Raw genomic sequence first — 21,651 nt, forward strand, 5'->3', positions numbered from 1 at the left:
CCCACCTTGTGTGCAAGCATGTGTGTGCCTCCCCCTCTCTCAAATAAATAAATAGGTAAATAAATAGATTTGCTGCTTAGTTTTCCTTTCATTTTAGGAGTACTTCTTGGTTTTTACAATATATATCTATATCTATCTATCTAGCTTGTTTGAGGAGTAGAATTCAGTGATTCTGATGTACCATATTCTTGATGTCACAACATTTAAGAGGTTATATAATCTCTCTGCCTCACTCTCACCAGCTATATTAAAATGAAAGTATAACATTTTTGTTGCTAAATCATTTTTAGAACTACCAAAAATCCTTAGAATAGTCTTCAAATTCAATATGTGTTTGTTAACGTTGGCTTTTGCCACCACTATTTTTTAATATTATTGTTTTTTTCAATATACTTGTTTAAACTCCCCTTTCTTTATTTATAATATATGTGAGTACCTCTATGCAATGACCTACAATTCACCCTGCCATACATTGTTTTACATAGCCATTAGTTTCTCTAAGTTTAAATCATTACTCTTGCCTTGTGGAGCAGAAATCCACTGGGTCTTATTTGTCCTTTCTCTTTTGAATGACTGTCAACTCCCTCTTGAATGACATAATTAATGCAGACTCTGTCTATAAGCAGAGTCATTCAATTGTAAGAACACTTGATTTATTATCAGAAGATCCAGGTTGAAAATTTAGTTCTGCTGCTTACGTTTTCTCTGCTATGCCTCCATTTTCTCATCTGTACAGAATGAAAATATTTACTCTCCCCACCCTTTAGTTATTTTGTGTGACTCAAGTTTATGTGGGAATGCTTTGGGAGATTACAATGCAGGGGAAGGTATTTCTAGTGTTTGCACACTCCCATTATTTTTACATATTTTCCACTCATTATATTGCCACCTGGCGTATGAGAAAAGTGAGACACATTTCTTTAGAGTAAGAGAGACAGAGAGATGGAGAGAGACTCTATTTGCACGGATTATTGAAGAAAGTTTTGTTCTAACGTGGGCTACAGGTATTTTAGGACTTTTTTTTTTTTTAATTAGAACTGAAGTGAAGTTACTTCGTTTATCTTCAATTAGCTATCAGAGGAATGAAAAATGGGAAAGACTTTTGTGTTAGGGTTTTCCAAAGAAACAGAAACAATGGGAGAGGTCCATATATCTTTGGAGATATATGTCTAAAGATTTATTGTAAAAGGTTGGCTCATGTAATAATGGAGGCTAAGAAGCCCCAAAGTTTGCAGTAGGTAAACTGGAGACCCAAGAGAGGAAGTTCTAGTCTAAGATCAAAGGCTAAGAGCCAGGAAAAACGATGGCATAAGTTCCAGTCTGAAAGTTCACAGGTCTGTGACCAAATCACTAACTTTTCAGGGGCTGACTCTGAAGGCAGGAAAAAATCATTCCAGACTTCTGGTTTCCACATTAAGGAGCTTGGAATTGCCACTCCATCTTAACAACTGGTAAACAAATGAACAGACAGAAAATCAACTCTTCTGGGATCTGTTAAGAAAGGGAAGTACACAAGGTAAGTCACGGCTCCCAAAATTTGAGAGACAGACAAGTGAATACAAGGAGTCACAGTTTCCTTCAGCAGAGACTCACGCATGGAAAATGCCATGGGAACCAGTGCCAGAGTAGTAGAAAAAATTACACATTGCTGGAGGCTCAATGAAAATAAATTTGAGAGTTAAAAATTCCAAGCGAACCCACTCATAAAGGAGCCCACACAGTATTGTGAAATTTACAGGGTTCATAGTATTGGAGAAAAATTCTCTCATGCTTCCAGCAGGGGGAGTGAAAAAGAAATGGTTTTGAGATGTGCCAGAGTACTTTGTGCTTCTTAACGACGCCTGTCCTCAGGGAAAACTAATTAACAAGGGTCTACATATAGGAAAGACCCGAAGCTAATATCCTCAATGGGGAAAACCTGAGGGCTTTTCCTCTACTGTCAGGAACAAGACTGAGATGTCTACTCTCACCTTTGTTATACAACATAGTAGTGGAACTTCTAGCCTCAGGAATCAGACAACAAATGAAATAAAAGGCATCCAGTTCAGCAAGGAAGAAATCAGACATCACTATTTGCAGGTGATGTGATACTCCATGTAGAAAACCTGCAAGATTCCACCAAAAAATTGCTAGTACTGACACATGATTTTGGTAAAGTTGCAGGATACAAAATCAACATAGAGAAATCTCTGGCATTTCTATATATCAATAGATGCAGCAGCAAAAGACATCGAGGAATTGATCCCATTTATAGTTGCACCCCAAAACGTAAGATACACAGGAATAAACCTAACCAAAGAAGAAGAAGATTGGTATTCTGAAAACTATAAAACACATATTACAGAACACAGTTTCAGACTTCAAATTATATTACAAAACTGTAGTAATCAAGACAATTTGTATTGGCACAAAAACAGACACATAGATCAATGGAACAGGACAGAAAACCCAGAAATGGTCAACTAATCTTTGACAAAGCAGGTAAGAATATCCAACAGAAAAAAGACAGTCTCTTCAACAAATGGTGTTGAATAAACTTGACAGCCACTTGCAAAAGAATGGACCTGGACCACTTTTTTTACACCATTCACAAAACTAAATTCAAAATGAATGAAAGACCTAAATGGGCAACAGGAAATCATCAAAATCTTAGAGGTAAAGACAGGCAGCAACATTTTTAACATTGACCTTAGCAACTTCTTCCTTTTTTAAATTAAATTAAATTAAATTTATTTATTTGACAGAGAGAGAGAGAGATAGCGCAAGTAGGCAGAGTATCAGGCAGAGGGAGAACGATAAGCAGGCACCCCACTGAGCATAGAGACCCATGCAGGGCTACATCCTAGGGTGCTGGAATCTTGACCTGACCTGAACTGAAGGCAGATGCTTAACCAGCTGAGCCACCCAGGCATCCCTGGCTTTAGCAATTTCTTACTAGATATGCCTGTGGAAGCAAGGGAAACAAAAGCAAAAATAAACTGTAGAGACTTCATCAGGATAAAAAGCTTCTGCTCAGTGAAGGAAACAATGAACAAACCTGAAAGGCAACCTATAGAATGGGAGATATTTACAAATGACATATCTGATAAAGGGTTAGTATCCAAAATCTATACAGAACTTATCAAACTAAACACCCAAAAAACAATTAATCCAGCTAAGAAATGGGCAGAAGACATGAATAGACATTTTTTTTTCAAAGAAGATATACAGATGGCTGGCAGACCCATGAAAAGATGTTCAACATCACTGATCATCAGAGAAATACAAATCATAACTATAATAAGATAATACCTCATATCTGTCAGAATGGCTCAAATTAACAACACAAGAAATAATAGACATTAGGGGGAATGTAGAGAAAGGGGAACTCTCTTACAGTTGATGGGAAGGCAAACTGGTATACCCACTCTGGAAAACAGCATGGAGATTCCTCAATAAGTTAAAAATAGAACTACCCCATGATCCAGCAATTTCACTACTAGGTATTTACCCAAAGGATACAAAAATACTGATTCAAAGGGATGCATGCACCCTGATGTTCGTAGCAGCATTATCAATGATAGCTAAGTTATGGAAAGAGTCCAAATGCCCATTGACTACTGAATGGATAAAGAAAACTTTTCAGCCATAGAAAAGAATAAAATCTTATTATTTGCAATGGCATGACTGGAGCCAGCATGTATTATGCTAAGCAGAACAAGTCAGTCAGAGAAAGAAAAATACTATATGATTTCACTCATATGTGGAATTTAAGAAACAAAACAGATGAATATAAGGGAAGGGGTGGGGAAGAAAGAGAGGGCAGCAAACCATAAGAGGCTCTCAACTGTAGAGAACAAACTGAGGGTTCTTGGAGGGAGGTGGGTGGAGGATGGGCTAAATGGGTAATGGGTATTAAGGAGGGCCCTCATTGTGATGAGCAGTGTGTGTTATATGTAATTAATGAATCACTAAATTCTATTCCTGAAACCAATATTACACTATACATTAACTAACTAGAGTTTAAATAAAAACTTGAAAAAAGCAAACAAACAAAAAATAAGGGCCTAATTTGCTGGGGGAAAAACTGATCTGGGAAAGAAAATACCCAATTCTTGCTGGCTCTAGTCATCCTGTTCCACCTAAGGGGAGAGCAAAAGAAAACAAACAAACAAACGAAACTAAGAAATATTTGTGAAGTTTGTACTACAGAGGCAAATTTTAACTGAAAAACAGAGACTGAATCATATGACTACAGAAAACTTTCCTCACACTTTAGCATCCCATTACTAAAGGGCTATTCATGAGGAGACCATTTTACCAGGTACATCATGCCCTGCAATCAAGAATATAAATAACAGGGAGTACCAAATGGCAAAAACTGAAACTAAAAATAAATTGAGGACTCAGAGCAAAAGTGAGAACTATAAATTAGGGATGTTGGAATTATCAGACCAAAAATTTAAAACCACTATGATTAATATCCTAAAGGCTCTAATGGATAAAGTAGAGAACATGCAACAACAGATGGTTGGATGTCTGCAGAGACATGGAGACCCAAAGAAATAACTGAGAAGAAATGCTAGAGATTAAAAACACTGTAACATAAATGAAGAATGCGCCTGATAGGCTTATTTGCAGATTGTATATGGCTGAGGAAAGAATTCCTGAGCAAGAGAACAGAATAGGCTCCTCAAAAACCAAAAAGCAAAGAGAACAAACACTGAAAACAAAACAAAGAAACAAACAATACCAGAATATCCGAGCACTGTGGGAGGACTACAGAAGGTGTAGCATACAAACAATGTTACTTTCCAACCAGAAGGAAAAGAAAGAGCGAAAGGAACAGAGGGATATTTGAAACAGCAAAGAATAAAAATTTCCCCAAATTAAAATCAGATGCCAAACCATAGATTCAGGAAACTCAGAGAATACCAACTAAAATAAATACCCCCAAATTACTTTTAGGCATATTATATTCAAACTGTAGAAAATCAAAGGTAAAGAAAAAAATTCTGAAGAAAGCCAGAGGGGGAAAAAACACTTTACCTAGAGAAGAAAGACAAGAATTAGATCTGATTTCTCCTCAGAAACCATCTAAGTAAAAACAATGGATTGTAATGAAAGTGCTAGGAGAAAACAAAACAAAACAAAACCTCCACCAACATAGACTTATGTACACTGCAAAACTATCATTCAAAAGTAAAGGAGAAAAAAAGACTTATCTGACATACACAAATTAAAATATCTGTTGCTGCAGTTCATAACCTAGATGAAACTGACTAATTCTTTGAAGGACCCAATCTGTTAAAATTCCCACAAGAAAAATTAGGCAATCTGAATAGGCATATATCTATTAAAGAAATTGAGTGACAAATTAATAACCTTTCAAAACAGAAAGCACTAGGCCCAGAGAGTTCACTGGTGAATTCTACCAAATACTTAAGAAGATATTATGCCAACTTTCTATACTCTCTTTTAAAAGGTAGAAACAGAGTGTATACTTTTTAACTTGTTTAAAGAAGCCAAAATTGCCCTAATACCAAAATTGGACAAAGACACTACAAGAAAAGGAGCTATAGATCAATATTTCTCATTCACTTACATGCAAAAATTCTCAGCAAAATATTAATGATTCATATACGGCAATGTATAAAAAGAATTATCCACCATTACTCAGTGGGATTTATCCCAGGCTGGTTCAACATTTGAAAATTGATTAATATTATCCATCACAATAACAGGTTAAAAAAGAAAAATCACATGGCCATAAAATAGATGTTAAAAAAAAAAAGTATTTGAGAAAATCTAGGACCCATTCATGACGAAAACTCTTAATAAACTAGAAATAAAAGGAAACTACCTCGCCTTGATAAGGAATAACTATAGAAGCCCTGCAGGTAATATTATGCTTGATGAGAAACAGGTATGCCCCCTCTCATTACTCCTTTTTAAGATTGTACTGCAATCTTGAGATAATGCAATAAGACAAGAAAGGGAAATAAAAGCATATAGACTAGGGAGGAAGAAATGAATCTGTCTTTGTTCCTAGATGACATGATCATCCACATAGAAAATCCAAAAGAACTGACCATAAAATATCCTAGAACTAACATGAAATTATAATAAGAAGCAGGATACAAGCTTAATATTTAAAAGTCAGTTGTTTCCCTATATACAATGACCAAGTGGATTGGAAATTAAAAGAAAAAACAAAAAACACAGTATCATTTATATCAGTGTCCTCCAAAAATGAAATGTTTAGGTATAAATCTAGGAAAATATATACAAGTTTATGTGAGGAAAACTACAAAACTCTGATGAACAAAACAAAGAACTAAATAAATGGAGAGGTGTTCCATGTTCATAGATAGGTATACTCAGTATTGTCAAGATACCAGTTCTTCTCAAATTAATCCACAAATTAAATGCACCCTTACTGCCAGTACTAGCAAGCTATTTTGTGGGTATCAACAAACTGATTTTTAAAGTTTACTTGAAGAGTCAAAAGACCCATAATTCCAAATGAATACTGAAGTAGAACTACCAAGCCATGAAAAGAAACGGAGGAACCTTAAATGCATTGTTACTAAGTGAAAGAAATCAAACCAGGGACACCTGGGTGGCTCAGTCACTAAGTGTCTGCCTTTGGCTCAGGTCTTGATCCCAGGGTCCTGGGATCCAGCTCTCCATTGGGCACCCTCCTCAGCAGGAAGCCTGCTTTTCCCTCTCCTGCTTCCCCTGCTTGTGTCCCCTCTCTCACTGTCTCTCTCTCTGTCAAGTAAATAAATAAAATAAAACAAAAAAGAAGTCAAACAAAAATGTGTTATTCTGCATGGTACCAACTATATGATATTATGAATAAGGCAAAACTGTGGAAGCAGTAAATAGGTCAGTGGTGGCCAAGGGTTGTAAGGAAGCAAGTCAAAATAATTAGGTAAAACCTGTAAGATCTTCAGGACAGTAAGAATACTCTGTATAATGCTCTAAGTATGGATACACATCATTATGGGTTTGTCCAAACCCACTGAATGTACAACACCAAGAGTCAACTGTAATCTAAACTATAATCTTTGGTTATTATGATGTATCAGTGTAGGTTCATCAGTTGTATTAAATATACCATCTGGTTGGAGATATTAATAATATGGGAAACTATGTATGTGAATGAACAGAAATGTAGAAATATATTTTCTTGTCAATTCTGCTCTGAAACTGAAACTTCTTTAAAAAAAAAAAAAAAAAAAGGCAGTGCCACAGCTGATCAACCAGGCAGAAAGAGTTCCCCTCTATTTGGGGGAAGGTCAGCCATTTTTTTTCTATTCAAGTTTCAACTGACTGGATGAAAGTCACACATACTGAGCAAGCCAATCTACTTTACCCAGTCTACCCATTTAAATGTTAATTCCATCCAAAAACATGCTCACAGATATACCTAGAGAAACGTTTGATGAAATATCTGGGCACCTCAGAGCCTAGTCAAGTTGAAATATAAAATTAATCATCACAACTGGTGAGAAGAAAAAGAAAAACTAGCTATAGAAATTGACAGTTTTCTACATGGAATCTTATGTGCTTATATTTTCAAGTTAACAATTTGCTCTAAATTGAATTTATATAGAAACAAATTGGATGATGACCTCAAGATACAAACACAATTGCCTGGTTCTCCTCTCTTTCCCAGCAGTCTGTTAAGTCAGATACTGGGCTAATAGTTCTGTGGTCATAGCAGATGTGCTTTATAAATGTTTTCCTTGTCCTATTAATATGGTCATTGTATTTCTACCAGTGCTACCCTGTGAAGGAAAATTGTTTTGATATTATCAAATTCTGAAACTCATATAAATGTATTTTAATATTTTTAAGCAAATACAATTTTAGAGCAAAATGAACTCAAATTATTTGATGCTTCTCACAAGTCCAATATTATCCATCATATGAGGGGTTTTTTTTAAGTTCAAAGTGTGTTATTCATTAAAATAAGAAATGGAGAGAAACCAAAAATTCAAAAACTGAAATATCAAAATAAGTTTATTATAAAAGTAATTACTTGGAATGATTCTTATTATGCTAGCAGAGAAAATACAATATTTATTTTGGTTTTTAATATAAATTGATATTTTCTTAGGACACTGCAAACACTTTGAAAATTAACTTGCCCTCCCTTCTTAGGCTGAAATGTTCATTTGTTTCCAGAAAAAAAAAAAAAAAAAGACAGTAATGTTTAGTAAAAATTTTAGGAAATTTTAGTTATCAGTTCTTCAACTGAAGAACTTTTCAAATCACCATTTTAGTCTCTGAATTAAAATAACCACATGAAGCAAGTTAGCCAAATCTATCTTCTAAATTTATATGAAGCATAAACTATATTTAAATATCTTCCAACACCTTTAACTCAGTATTTTACCCTAGTCCCTTTAAGTTAGAGGTGAAGAATTCGTGCAGAATTTACTGAAAGACTCGAAGGTGCAAATTCACAGTTATATTGTAACCCTATGGGAGAGTAAGAAAAGTAACTTTGAGAAAATGATTTAATCCATGAAAATGTTGTGGAAACCAAACATATATTCTTTCCATTTTCTTTAAAGTATGCGCTACCTAGAAGCAAGTCTTATTAAGGTAAAATAATTAATTCAAACAATGAAAAACAAATCATTGATTCACAGCTTATGCCACTATAGGAATTCTTTTTTAATTAAATACAAGAAAAATGCAACCAGGTATCTGAAAGTGATTTTGAAGATAACATTCTTAATTATGGAGCAGACAGATAAATTCCCAAAACTCAATGATTTAGATAGTTGTTCTATCTTAGCATAGTCTAGTGAAGATGGCAGGTAGGATTAGCTTCATGGAGTCATTAAGAAATGTGTGTCATGTTCCATGAATACTGCAACTCTTCTATGTTCATCAGAAGACTTTGAGATAGATCCTGCATTAGGTAGGTGGCTGACCAGAGAGAGAGCAGGAGGGAAAGAGAGAGATACAGAGAGAGAGAGAGAGATTATAGAACTTGAGCTTGAACAAGTGACTTATGTTATCTTCTTTCCCCCTCCTTTTCCGCCTTTTCTCCTTCTTACTCACAATAGGACTGAAATGTATCTGTAGGAAAATAATCCATTCTTACACATTTTTTTTTATACTTGCTTATTTTGGATACACTCTCTATGTTATCTTGGTCACACATTCATCCTACATAGTTTGTTAGATATGCAAAAGGAATTTTCACTGATTTTCCAATGTCCCTAGTCTATAAAAATAGAGCCTAATTTTAATCTTAAATGTAATGCTGGTTCATTGCAAATAAACAAACAAAATAAAGCTAGTCAACAAAAATAACAAAATGTTATAAAAACATAATAAAAGTATAAAAAATTCTAATCCCATAATTTAGAAATTATTATCTACTATTTTGGAAAATAGTCATCTTTATTTTCATCCATATATTTGTTGTTGCTGTTGAAATGAGATCATTCATTATAGTTTTTGGTACAGATTTTGTTTTTCCTTAGAAAAACAGAGTTGACATATTTCTAAGTTAAGAAATAATATTTTATATTTTTGTATTGGTTGCATTGTGTTTCATTTCTCTCAATTCTTTCAGTAAAAATTGTTGATATGTTAACTTTTATTCCACCCAAGAGGAGTTTGGCAATATAGTAGTTGCTCAATAATGAATATTACATTAAATTGAAGGCATCTTGGACTGAGAATAAAGGACTTGTATACGGCTTTTTGCTAAAAGAAGACTAGCTGCAGAGCCTTACTTAAATGTGCTATTGCATTGCACTTAATTTAAAATTAAAACACTCTTTTAATAAGTTATTCTGAGGAGGCAACATTGATAGTGGTAGATATTGTTAATCTATTAGAATTTCACTTATTAAAAAATTAGCAAGTAGAATAGCAGAATCAAGGAGGACAATAAGTAGGACAACTCCTGTGCCAAAACTAGGTGACCCATTTTCATTCCTATGCACCCCCAAATACAAATAAATGGTTTGGGATAAACACCAATAGCTACAAAACACAACTGTTACCAAAAAATCATATGGAAGAAAATCATGTGATAGTTTGAGAGGCAGAGCACTGAAAATCATCATCATGTACATACTAGAAGACTCAGAGGGCAATCCTAACACAGCATGTGAAACTGGTGGTTGTGGAGGTTGGGGAGGTTTCTAACTCCAAATGAGCACAGTGATGTAAAGGTAGGTCTGGTGCTCAAGTAGTGCAGCTGTTTGTGAGTATGAATCTTGGAGACTAAGGAACCACAGTGCTCTCCCAAGTCAACCTGAGGAGTAGAATATCCCCCAAAGAGCTGGACTGGATAATGAGCAAAGAATTAGAAGAGTTCAGATGAAAGGGCAGAGACCTCCAGTAGTTGAATCCTGCTGTTTTAATCTGCATGAAAAGAGAAGAAAGGGAGCCTTAGGATAGTGACACTAGAAAAGTGATATTGGTCCATTCCTTTCTCTTTGAAGTGCATGAAAATTCATCTCACTTCATACCAAACCAGTGAAAAAGATTGTGGCTTTGTTCCCTAAAACCTACAGAAGAAGAAGAAAGAAGAAGGAGGAGGAGGAGGAGGAGAGAGGGAGAAAAAAGAGGAGATTAGCCTCCTACAAATGCAGAAAGTGCGTTGGAAATTTATGTTAGCAAAGCAAATGAAAAATACAGCCTAATATTTTGAGATAAGGAATAAAGTACATGACAGAAGTATAAGCCAACAACATAAATCAAGCTTATAAAAGAGCAGAAAGAAGTGATTGGAGAAAAGAAAAATATGGAAACAGAAGTTAATGAACTTCATTAAGAATTACAATGGGGACACATGGGTGGCTTAGTCAGTAGAGCATCCCACTCTTGACCTTAGGTCTTGATCTCAGGATTGTGAGTTCAAGCCCTGCATTGGGTGTGGAGATTACTTAAAAAATAATAAATAAATAAATAAATAATAAAATGCATGTAATAGACCCCTCTGAAGAAGAAAACCAAATAAATGGAATAGAAAAATAATATAAGTATAATCCCAGAAAATTTCCTGAGCTCAACAAAAATATGGTGTGAAACTACATAATGACAGAACGCTATGAGTTCCTTGGGAAGTTAAACAAGTATTTCCAACACTAAAACATATTCTGGTAAAATAATTAGACTTGAAGTAAAAGTCCCTGTAAGCATTTAGAATAGAATATGGAAGTTTAGGGTTCCAATGCAAACTAAGAGAGAGACTAACAAAGAAAAGGAACATTTATGTTTCAACTGGAGAAATAACATGAACACAACTGGACATGTAATATTACAACAAGGAATTCCTGCTTTGTGTGTGTGTGTTTGAGGGGTTACGCTTCTATGCTAGCTGTGTTGGAAAGGAGGATTCTTGTAATTTAGAGACACACTGAAATATTTACACATAAATTAATATGCTGTTTGCATTTGCCTCAAATTTACCCAGGAGCATGTATTGTGTAGAGACAATAATGTTGGTCATGGTTTGAATATTATTAAAGCCGAGTGGTAGGTCCAGGGAGTTCATTACAGTCTCTTTTCTTTTTGCATACAGTTTCAAATATTCCATACAAAAAGTGTTCTTCAAAAATGGATTGTTTTTCTTTACTATTTTAAAATCGTTTTCCCATATGCTGTATTTTGATTTAGACTTTCTAATGTATTAAATTTAATTTCTCCACATCGTGGGTTATTTTTGCCTGAATCATGTTCTTAGTCATAATTCTCCATTTCAGTTCTGTTCCCAAAAGTTTTAGCCACTACTACCTCAAGTAATCTCCTTAAACAAAACTATTTTCTCTAAATTCAAACTATTCAAAATGGATGGAAATATTCTTAAATTAGGTCTATATATATAATCCCATACCTCTAGTGAGGAAAATGTGTATTATTTTTAACTGATTACCTACTTTAAGCACTAGAAACCCAGAAATAATGCCTTTATCTAGATTCCCAAACTGTGATTACAGTTTTTTGTAATAAACTACCATTTTTGTTCAACCTACAGTCACTTTTTTTTTTTTTTTGGTCCCCAGTAATCTGATCTACATCTCATCAGTGAGATTTCAAAATATAAATCTGACCATGTCACGTTCCTGCTGGAAACTCTTCTAGGGCTTCCGAATTTCCAGCTACCTCCTTTGCACATCCAGGCCCCCTGCCTAGACTGCTTCCTGTAGGCCTTCATCTACCTAATTCTAACAGTTTTATCAGAACTTAGTGCCAATATCACCTCCTAGGAAAATTACTTCTGAAACTTGCTTGGTAGGTTCCTTGATGTATATGCTCATAACACCCCATGATTTTAGTTTAGAGCAATTATCACAGCTTCTTGTTTTATACGTATTTGTCTACTTACTATTTGCAAGTGTCTGTCACTTGCCTTAGGTGATAAACTCCATGAAGGCAGCAGCCATGGGGGTTTTAGAAAATTAAATAATTTTCTACTTTCTAGGACAATATACATATTAGACATTTGCACATTTGTTTATTGGAGAATTTGTGAGTGTTCCCGCTGTTTGTGGCTAGTACTTCCATCAGATAAGGAACATTTCTTGAAGAAAATCATTGATACTCTTGCTCTATGTTCTATTTTTAACATTAGAGCATTCTGCTCTTCCTTCTCATTCCCTACCTCCCCTATATTTCTTTAAGAAAGAAGTGGCAAGTTTAGCAGAACTTAAGCAAATGAGTGAGTTCACAAGAAAACCACTGTGGTCTCATATGTCAGTGACACTTGAAATTCTGTCATTTAAACTAAATGGATCCCAGGACTCTCTAGAAACATAATCTCAAAGACATTTCAAAATTGCAACCTGTAGAGTCCACAACAGATTTTTTAAGGGAATAATGTAAAATCACAAGAGGAAGCAAAAGAAGAATAGTGTAACAATGATAACAGAATAAGAAAAAAGCGAGTGTTGAGAAGTATGTACTCCTAATGCAGCCTTTCTTGCCACTAGTAAGAATATAAAATGGCTTAGTGTCTAAGCTCAGAAAACAGAGATTTGTACAATGTTATTGGTATAAAACCTTGCAGCATACTTAGTTGGCCTTAGGTGAAAGCATATGTAATGATCTAATGGTCATGGTGTGGTAATAAGCAATTGTTATTAAATATTTCAGTTCTCCTGAAAATCGAATCAAAATGTTCAAATAAGTATGAATGTTCCTGTATTTGTTTCCTTATCAAGTCAAGCCATTTTAACTGCATGCTTGATAATATTTTCCATGAAATTGTTAACATGCTATTAAAATATAATTTTGTACATTTGTAGTAATTCATTTCTTTTACATGTAGAAGTTTACTTTAATAGCTTAATTTGACCAAGATATAGTTGATTTTAAAGAGAAATAAATAAATATATAAGCAAAATTTGATTGAAATATAACACTAAAATAATTTATTTAAAATAATGTTAATTATCGAGGTATGTGGGTGGCTAAGTCGCTTAAGTGTCTGCCTTTGGCTCAGGTCATGATCCCAGGGTTCTGGGTTGGAGCCACATGTTCAGGCTCTCTGTTCAGCGGGGAGCCTGCTTCTCCCTGTCCCTCTGCCTGCTGCTATAGCTACTTGTGCTCTCTCTCCCTCTGTCAAATAAATAAATACAATCTTTAAAAAAAATATAAAAAAATGTTCATTTGTTTAATACTCAAGTTATCAAACTGTGGGATAGAAGCAGCAGAGTGTAAGAAATATGCTCTTTAGTTCTTTTGGGTATAAAATATACTGGCCATTCTGATTTCCTTCATTATATATTTTTTCTTCTTTAATTAAAAATTAATAAATCTGAAATTAGATATTTTGCCAACATTACAGAATCTGTTATTTAATTGACTTGTATAATATTTAATAATGGAGGATTACCTTTAGAATAGATAAAATGCATGAGGCTAAACAAAGTTTGAAAAGGATCAGGAGCTCAATTAATTCAAAATATTCTGAGTAATTTAGAGTGACACTTAGAAAACCTTTCTGCTTTTACAATTGAAAGAATTGACCTGTGAGGTAAGATGTGAAGAACAGTCATTATTATTATAATCGCTACTCAAGAAACTACTTCCTTGACTTTGAATGGAACAAACTTTATTGAAAAGTTTTGTTGCACTTCACAGACTGTAACTCAAATTAATGTTCTCTCTTTGGCTTGAGAATCTCTTGTAGGTATTTTAAGAATACCTCCCTCTACTAAGAAAAGTTAAAAAATACAGTGCAATTTTTCATTTTATTTAATATTTGTGCCATTTAAAAGTAGTCCAGAATATGCTTCTCAAAATCAAAGTATGGTTATATACCATATACCAGACACATACCAGTTTAGTAATTCTATTTTATAATATCATTTCATTTTATATACTCTATCACTTCAGATTAGATGCTGTGTCTTAGAAAATCATCTGTAGGTATTTGATCATGCACATTAAATTCATCTACTGATATCCGCCTCTCACAAATAGATATGATTTATTTGATGGTGTAATTACATAGACTTGATAATTTTGTATCATTTGTAATGATAATTAATTTTTCCATTTTCCATTAATTTACAGTTTGCATTTATTTCCTTGATTGGTTTACCTTAAGCTTTGTTATGATTATAATTAGCTATATATTAAAGTGTGCTATACTTTGGCACGTTGGACCAATATTGACAGACTCAGCAAAAACAAATTGCTACAAATTTTATTTTATTTATTTTTATTTTTTTTTAAATATTTTATTTATTTATTTATTTGACAAAGAGAATATAAGTAGGGGAAGCAGCAGACAGAGGGAGAGGGAGAAGCAGACTCCTCGCCCAGCAGGGAGCCCAATGCAGTGCTCCATCCCAGGACCCTGGGATCATGACCTGAGCCAAAGGCAGCTGTTTAACAGAATGAGCCACCCAGGTGCCCCTCCTACAAATTTTACACATGTACAAAATAATGTATTGATTTTTTATTAACATATAATGTATTATTTGTTTCAGGGGGACAGGTCTGTGATTCATCAGTCTTATATACTTCACAGCACTCCCCATAGCACATACCCTCCCCAATGTCCATCACCCAGCCATCACATCCCTCCCACCTCCCTCCCCTCCATCAATCCTCAGTTTGTTTCCTGAGATTAAGAGCCTCTTATGCTTTGTCTCCTTCTGGTTTCCCATTTTTTTCATTTTTCTCTCCCCTGCCCTATGATCCTGTTTTGTTTCTCAAATTCCTTATATCATAATTTACTGATTTTTTTAAAAGATTTATTTATTTGAGAGAGAGAGAGAGAGTGTGTGCATAAGTGGGGGGAGGGGCAGAGAGAGGGAGAGAGAGACGTAAACTCCTCAAAGAGGGGGAGCCAGCCATGGGGCTCATCTCACAACCTTGAGATCATCACCTGAGCTAAAATCAAGACTTGATTGCTTAACCAACTGAGCCACCAGGTGCCCCTTCATTGATTTTTAATGTTGGAAATCACATTATTGTTTGACATTTAAAAAATATTATTTCTAACTAGCACTGCCATGATAAGCTTCCTTGTTTTGTGGAGCAGTTTTGGTGTTCGTATTATCTTAAAACAACAGGTGAAGGATCTTGCCAGTTAGTCAAAAGAAATAGAAACAAATATGAGATTAGCTTAGAAACTTTAAGAAAATCAGATATATATGTGTGTGTATATACATATATCCCTAAATTTATAAATATAACATTTATTTATAATCCTAAAAATGCTTCAATGTTAATAGCATTTTAATTCCACTAAAATATTTATCATGATTTCCTATATGAAAGTAAAACAAATAAAACATCCAATGCATTTATTTACCTTGAGAGATAAAGAACTAGTTTCCCCACAATATTTGGTAATAAACCCTTAAGAAATGAGAACTTGTCATTTATTATTCATCCCTTATTTATCCATTCAAAATACACTTTTATATCCTGGATTAAGTATTTTTTTAAAGATTACTTATTTATTTATTTGACAGAGAGAGATCACAACTAGACAGAGAGGCAGGCAGAGAGAGAGGGAAGCCGTCTCCCTGCCAAGCAGAGAGCCTGATGTGGGGCTCGATCCTAGGACCCTGAGATCATGACCCAAGCCACAAGCAGAGGCTTAAACCACTGAGCCACCCAGATGCCCCCTGAACTAAGTATTTGTTGTTGGCCCTTCCAGATCCACACCCCACGTTTATGAGCTCAGCTTCCTGGCTCATGATGCTGACCTGTATGGACTATCCCCTTGCTCTGTTTCTGTTGGGCTGTCAGTCAGTGCCCTGGCAGAAGATACCAAGGAGAAAGCACAGTGTTTCTACCCAGCACCACTTGAGGTTGTTTCTTTGTGGCTCTGTTCTCGACTGATTTATCTAGCTCCACTCAAAGCGGGCTGCCTCGTGTGACTTTCTCTACATTATTCCCTTGGGCCTCAGAGCAGTGAAAGCTTATTTGTCACACAGACACATGACTCTTTGTAAAAAGTCTTTTGTAAATACATTCTGCCCGAATGATCCGGACTTTGGATGTCCAATCTGTTTCCTGCTGTGGTCAGCCTAAAACTATTGTCTACCACCCACCGGGTGTGGCTCTTGTTAATGTCAAGATTAACAAATAAATTATTTGTTTCTTTATTTACTCATTATGTATTTATTATTTATTTATTCATCCAATCACTTGCTTATTGTAATTTGAAGTGGAACAGAGACCTCTCAATTTCTTTTCTTGCATCTTTAAGTAATATTAGTTCTAAAGGTCTCACCTCTGCCCTTTTCCTGCACCAATCATACCAAACATTCAGAATCCCAATCTGTGAAAGCAAAACTACAAGAAGGTCCGAGGAGTTGTGAATTTGAAATGTGAGAAGATATTTTGTTAGTATTCTCCTTTCCATGTGAGGACATAACATGTCTTTTGTGTGTAAACTCAGTGGAGAAATGCAGAATGTCTTCCCTCATTAAACACTGTTCAGATGTTTTTGACTAGAAGTGTATTCTTGAAATGTATTCATTCTAATATTAATTGTCTAATAATCAAATAACATGAATTACCAATGGGGGTTGTTAAAAAAAAAGTTTTTGTCTTTGTGTATGTGGTTCATAATTACAATAATGCAATTAACATCATTCTTTAAGAATACTAAAAGACACTATGGTTCCATCTCATTCTTTCTTACAGATTTTTTTAAAATTTATTTATTTGACAGTGAGAGAGAGAGATCGCAAGTAGGCAGAGAGGCAGGTAGAGAGAGGGGGGAAGCAGGCAATCTGAGGCTTGATCCCAAGGACCCTGAGATCATGACCTGAGCTGATGGTAGAGGCTTAACCCACTGAACCACCCATGTGCCCCTCATTATTTTTTAAAGTTTGGTTATATAATATTTTTAAGGCAATTACAGGATACTTTTTGGATTAAGAAACACTAAAAGCATTTAAACATAGATAACTTTAAAGTATTTAAATCATTGGATATAAAAATTCAGTTTTGCTATTTTCAAAAAATTTCTCATTTATTCAATTTTTTAAAATAAGTTTTAAGATAACATATTGATTCTAATTCTTGAAACAGACAAGTCCATTCACAATATAGGAGATGCTATGGCACAAATGGTTATGCCATTTAATTGCAGTTTTGTCTGAAAATAGTATCTTATAAGACGTTTATCTTCCCTGAAGGAATTCGTACTGGGGCTTGCTTTGCTCAAAATGTTGCCTTTGTTATTCAGGGGCTCTTAATAGGCTTTTCTCCTGTCTCTGGATACAGTTGTCAAATATATGGAATTAATTAATCAATCAACTTCTTTCTCTTTCTCTTTCTCTCTCTCTCACAGACACACACAGACACAGAAACACAGACACAGACACAGACACAGACACACACACACTGTTTCAAATATAGGCCCAAAATATATTCTGGAAATTTCAGGAGAATGAGTAAAATTACAGTTAAGGAGAATGAGAATGATGAAAACCAAACACAAATATAATAATAGATAGATGTTTTATAAAAGCCATTGGAGCAAATAAAATCAAGATTATTTTTGAGAAATATGTCTCTTCTTCCAAAAATCTGTTACACAAATAAAACTTCATTGCAAATACTAATATTCAACTTAACATTTTTCACATACCCTTATGTCCTTCAAGCATTTAGTAAATATTCAAGTAGCCTTCTGTTAAATCATCATTGTCCATAAAGTTTATGTGAATTTAAGTAAATTCTGCCATGCCAGACACTATCTTTTACTCATCTCTCTGTCCTCAGAGTGGAGCGTATTCTGGGGCAAATGTTAGATATTTAGTTAAATGTGTCTACAATTAACTATTGACACATACTATACAAGAAGGATAACATTCTTAATCAAGGAGTAAGCAGGAATTCTAAAAGTAAGAAATTCGAGAGCAGCCCAATACCACCAATTTGGAGAATCCGGTGTCACATGAGACGAAGGTACACAAAGCTGCTGAATTCATCACTCATGCACCCCCCGGGGAATTTAATGACTTCTTCAAGGATGTCTGGCTGCTACTTAATAGTGACAGTCTCCTCAGGGAAGGGGCAGTACAGTCATTTGCCCAGTTCATGCCTAGAAAGACAGGAGGGTGTGAAGATCAGGTCTTAATTACAGAACACAGTGATCTGGGTAATAGCAGATTTTTAGATCCAAGAATCAATATTTCCCTTAATTGTGATCACTTAGAGAAAGAAGCAAGTGACATCCAGCCAGCCAGAGGACATGGGTAGAGGTACAGAGAATCCTGTCATGGTGTTTTAAGGGTCTAGGTGAAAGATAATTATTCCAACGACTTTTGTACTCTTTATGCCAATAATGTAGATGGCAAAAGACCATTGTTGCATATATCAGAAGCCACTAGTTTCAACCTAAAAGCTCCTGGAGTGGTCATTGGAGATGAGAACCACCACACCACCTACAGCCCAGGTTGTTGGAATACTCAAGATTCAGGTTTACTGGTATGAAGATGACAATGTTCAGTTGGTTAGTCATGAAGAGGTACAGCATTCAGTAACTGTTTCAAATGAAGTCCAAACTGCCAAGGAGTTTATTAAAAACATAGAGCGTGCAGAAAATGAGTATCCGGCAGCAATTAGTGACAACTATCACACAATGTCAGACACCACATTCAATGATTTGTGCCAGCCATTGCCGGTTACCTGCACCAAAATTGACTGAAACAAGATCGGCAAAAAAATGCAGAATGCTTAAAGGCTGAATGTAAGGATTCTTCAGTATGTAGGAAGGAAGGATTCAACACGTGGTCATGTGATAAATAGTGATTTATTTATAAACGAGAGTGATATTTTTTTCGGGCCTTAGTTAAAGGCTTTCTAGCCCTCATGGAATATTGTTGAACCTATAGCAACATCTTGATTCTCTTGTGTTATTTGCTTTGCAATTTTCTGTTCCCACTATATCTACTTGCGTTTGTTTGTTGTTGTTGTTTTGTTTGTTTGTTTTAATTCTGTCACATTTAGTGATGAAGAGAGCGATGTGTCCTGGAGTCATTTTCCTGTCTAGATAATTTTCCTAGCCATGAAGTCCTGTTATTAATATAGACAGGTAATATGCTCAGTATTTTTCTCCCCCATCCTTCAAAGCACTTCTAGTACTTCCGTGATTCTTGCTGACCCACCAACAACTAAAGAGGCTATGCTATAAACTAGCTGAATGGAAGACACATTCATCCTTCTCCCTCCACTGCTTTGATCAGCATTTATAACATCTCATAACTGGGGGCACCTTGGTGACTCAGTGGTTTAGACTCCAACTCTTGATCTCGGCTCAGGTCATGATCTCAGAGCTGTGAGTTGGAGCCTCGTGTCAGGCTCCATGCTGGGCAGTGTGGAGCCTGCTTAACATTTTCTTTACCTCTCCCTTTGCCCCTCTCCTTAAGCATGTGCCCTCTCTCTTTTTCTTTCACTCTCTCTCTCTCTAAAAAAAAAAGAAAAAAAAAAAAGGTAAACATGTCATAGCTATTGTTTTCAAAAGTTTGGAATTGGGCTTTTCAGGTCCCTTTGTGGAGGCAAAGGAAGTTGTCTGGAAATTCTATTAGAGCCAACTTCTCTGGGGAAGTTGTATTTTAACCCAGAGTCTTATACCACAGTTCCTGCACATGAATGTGTTTTCTTCTCTTCCCTCGTTGTCTCCTTCCCATCTAGTAGCATTATAGTTGTAGACATCGGTCTGCATTTTTAGATGAGTTTTACCCATTTATTATTATTTTTATTACTAATGAACTACTGATGTATTAGGAATGCAGTAGAGTATAAATTTTGAAAAACACAGATGTTGAAGGAATAATAGGTATCTTGTGCTTTAAATACTTTGTGGTGGGATTGTACTATAAGCAAATGAATCAAAACAACTATGTAAATCTCAAACAAAACCTAAAGATGAACCAAAGTGAAAAGGATACATTCCAGGCGGTATCTTTCTACTACAACCTGTTATTTGAGGGAATATTGGTGATTTGTTCAAAATAGGAGGTACAACTTGTTCCAAATTACTCTTCTTCAGTCCTGCCTGCCAAGAACTCAAATGTAACTGTGATGTACCAACTCTTCCCAGGTATATTGGCAGGTATATGTGTGATCTCAGAATACACGGGTGACATAGATATGATATGACAACTGCTAATGGTGTATCCATTTATATTGCTTACACTTCTATGACCAGGCCTTAAGGGAGGGTCATTTTTTCAAAAAACAGGTAGTGTCTTCCTACTTATCTGTGGATACATGTCAGAAAAGAAGGGGGTTTGTCTTTCAGTTTTCTTTTGGCTCAGTAATATAGTCAAGCATGTTTGTTTCCAAGTGACCCACTGAGCTGTAGAAGCATTTTTGTTTATTTCAAATAAAATATATTTGCTTTAAAAATAAAAGTAAGAAATGCATTTATTAAGTCACACTTACATAGAACAAACAATGGAGAACATTTCTTTCAAATATTTCTAATGTGCTTTCCATTTTCGTTGACCTTGATTTTTCCTAAAACAATTTCTCCCTAGTCAAATCACTTATCAAGGATAGATTTAAATTACATGTCAAAATCTCTTTATTCCTCAAATCACTTTTGGTTCAAAGGACGTAAAGGCAGTTACATTTTGAACAAGTTCATTGTTGTATTACATTTTCCTTTCACTGGGGAAGAAATCAGTAGGAAGAAAGGCAGCTGTAATTGAAAGAATGGGACACGTGAGGCTTACATTGAGTTCATAAAGTCATCAACAAAAAAAGACAGGAAGAACAAGGTTCTTATCTCTTAGTTCAATTCAGAAGATAACTTTGTCTGGAAATAGTTAAATGATTTGGACTTAGTTTTTTGTGATATTTAAATGTAATGTTACTGAAGAATCACATCTAAACAAAAATCCTTGTGCATTCTCTCCGTGCTCTTTAAGAATGATTCCGCTCCCAGGTTAGTTTACTCAAATCTAACTAGTTTATTGTATCTGCCAGAATGCAGAGCTGATACCAGAAGATGAAAAACTTTTCTCTTCAGTAACCATTTAAGAAACACTGGCCAAATTAGAAAGGTATTTTGGAAATTAGTTCCTTTTCAAACGAGAAAAAAAAATCTATTCTATACTGCAAGGAATTTTTGGCATTTTCTTCTAACTAGAAAGGTTTTTATAAGCTAAATGTCCTCAAAAAGTAATAAGGACATGCTACAAT

General features: G+C 35.0%; 1 pseudogene across 1 annotated transcript; it reads left to right on the forward strand.

Moving 5' to 3' along the window:
* The first annotated feature begins 5,800 nt into the window (after positions 1-5,800).
* LOC308343373 (F-actin-capping protein subunit alpha-1-like) lies at positions 5,801-19,150 on the forward strand (annotated as a pseudogene). Its single transcript has 2 exons — positions 5,801-5,905; positions 18,364-19,150. The product of its transcript is annotated as an F-actin-capping protein subunit alpha-1-like (transcript).
* Positions 19,151-21,651: the final 2,501 nt, after the last annotated feature.

Source organism: Martes martes (assembly GCF_963455335.1).
Source record: "Martes martes genome assembly, chromosome: 5".
NCBI classification, from domain to species: Eukaryota; Metazoa; Chordata; class Mammalia; order Carnivora; family Mustelidae; genus Martes; species Martes martes.